Here is a 2,782-nt window from a genome sequence, read left to right as displayed (position 1 = left end):
AAAATGTGTTTCATTAAATGACGATAATAACACACCCTCCCGACATCCCCAATCGCCTCGTCCGTTCTCCCACTCCCCCTCGCCCAGTTTTACGCTATGCTTTAAGGGCTTCACGATTTGGGAAGGGTTTCTCTCCTGGGTGGGCTTGCTTTATCAGACGTTGTCTTGCTTAGTGAAGGTGGCTGCAGGTTTGAGTGCTGTCAGGAGAGGAGCTCGCGGCGGCTGTCTGATGGGTTCTCTGACTTTGGGAGTTGTGCTCCTTAGTCATAGAAACCCTTTCAAACAGGCTTAGGAATTAGATGCTGGATTTTCTTACTGACTCACACAGGAAACACTGTATGTCGTTTCAGCCTCTGCTTTTGACAACTACATTTCTAACGAAAAAAACAGGAAGATCTATGAATTTATAATTTATGCCAAGCGTCTACATACTTCTGGAAGGGCCTCCTCAGCGATAGTAAACTGGTACCCGGAGCTTCCCAAGTGGGGCGGTGGCTAGAGTGGCAGCACCACGTCGGCAAGGAGATCCGACGTGGAGAAGGGGGTCTGCCACTCTCATATTGAAGGACTGGGGAGTGCACTGGTGAAGGTTTGCGCTTGATTGTCTCGATAGACATCCCTACTCGTCAGTATTTTCTGTAGGTGGGCGTGCCTTCTGCGTACGGGCGCGCGTGTGTGTGTTGTGTGTGCGCGTGTGTGTGTGTGTGCGGTATGTGTGAGTGAATGCAGCGTGTTTGTGCGTGAAGTGTATGTGTGTGTGTGTGTGTGTGTGTGTGTGTGTGTGTGTGTGTGTGTGTGTGTGTGTGTGTGTGTGTGTGTGTGTGTGCGTGCTGTGTGTGTTGTGGGCTGCTTTGCACATGCGCACTTGACCAAGTGTGAAGAAGCAACTTGTCCAACAGGCCTGCTATTATAATAGTAAGATATGGAGAACCAAACCGCAACAATACTTGCATATGGTATATTGGTTTGCGTTCTAGATGACTCCTCCTATAGGTCGAATGCATGCATAATCTCCTTACACCTGGAATGTGGCTATTTAAAATAGTCTTTCTTTTCAAATGGATTTTTAAGCATGCAGACTTTATGCAGCTGAAAAGGAAGCTGGCATCAAGTCCTCAAGGGCCCTGAGATCATTTCCTGAGGACTGTCTGACCAATTGAATAATGAACTTGAGGGTAAGGGTTAGGTGTTTGCCCTCTGTGACCTCTTGGCTTCCCTGCTGTTGGGTGGAGCCAGGAGAAGGTTGACGGTTGTCATTATCTTTCTAACCGAGCGCTTAGGGAGCCTGTTGGGGAAAGCATGTTATGCCTGCGTTCAAATGTTGCTCTCTAACAGTGTGGAGGGCAGATGGGTGGGCTGGGAAGACAGCCGGCGGTCTCTGGGCCAATCCCCCTGTAACACTGTCCGTTGCTACACGCCTCCCAGCTTCGTCACGCTCCATACGGCGAACTTCCACCGGTACTACTCTGGCCAAGGATGCAGGGTGGTGGGGTTGAACGCCGGTTTATTGTAGATGTTTGTGGTTCATGATACATGGTGGTGGTGCTCCGTGTTGCCATGCAGGACGTCTCCGGGACTGTGTGTTGTGATGGCTGGTTTGTGATGGCTTGTTAAACAGGTGAGCAGCCCCCCCAGCCATCAGACCCGGCCAGGTGAGGCTGTTGAAACCAGCCATCATCCACACACACACTCCCACACCCGGTAATTGGTTGCAAATGGGGTCATAGCCCTTAACAGACATGTAGCACACCCGGATCCAGGCGACCCAGGGGAGAGTCGTCCATTTTGTTCAGAGAGGAAAACCGCTGATCACGTGGTCAGAGAGAACCAGCGGTTCTCCACGCTAACAAGGATCACCTTCCATCTTCCTCACCTGGGAACTGGGGACATGGTTCAGACCTCCCTGCGGCAGACTCTTGTTTCTATTTTCTGCTGGAGGAGATCCTCTAGTCTAGAAGTCAGGGCCTTGTTTGATAGCTTCGGTCCTTCAGCCTGTAGTGGGCTGTTGTCCTCCTTTCTTCAGTTTCCACAGATTGCCAGATGTACAGTTGTGTACTGCTCCCTTTTCATTTCATAAAAAAGATATAACCTTTCATAGTCGATTTATTTCGTGTTTTATTTTTCTATCCAGAGATTAGTTCACTTAGCCAGCGGAGCGTCACATTCCAGTTACAGTTGTCTGACAGGATATTCAAATATTGGAGTTTGCAGAGAATTCAGCAGCAGTATTTTAAAAAGAAATGGGTGGTAGGGAGTCGGACTCTGCATTGCTTTAAAATGAGTTTAAATAATTCAAAATCAGGTGGATTAGCACCCTTAGCCACCCCATGGATGTGGCAGTATCTAGGCTGGACACACGGGCTTCTGCTCTTGAAATCCGATCCATATCAGTATGAGGAACATTTTAAACATGTTGCAAATCAGACTGCCTGGCGTTCTGCAGCAGAGCTGAGCTACCTGATGACGAGGGTTCCTTTCTGGACACTGGATTTCAACACAAGTTAGATGGACCAACAGGCCCAAGGGTTGATTAAAAGAGATCGAAATTGCAACAAGCTGAATGGTAAGGGCCGGGACAAAGCTTGTGTTAAAGTACTGAAGGACAATGAATAAAGACAGGACACAGTGTGGTTATGAAGGTTGGATGCAGACCGTTATAGTGCACCAGTACTCAAGACTCTTTTAGTCATTGGCACTGCTTTTTGGTGGTTTGATACTAATCTCAAGGATAGAACTGAAGTTTCACAATCTTAAAATAACTTTATGCAAAAAGAAATCAGTA

The sequence above is a fragment of the Gadus morhua genome, chromosome 10 (assembly GCF_902167405.1).
Source record: "Gadus morhua chromosome 10, gadMor3.0, whole genome shotgun sequence".
Classification (NCBI taxonomy): domain Eukaryota; kingdom Metazoa; phylum Chordata; class Actinopteri; order Gadiformes; family Gadidae; genus Gadus; species Gadus morhua.
The sequence above is the reverse complement of the archived record's forward strand: the minus strand, read 5'-3'. Positions refer to the sequence as shown.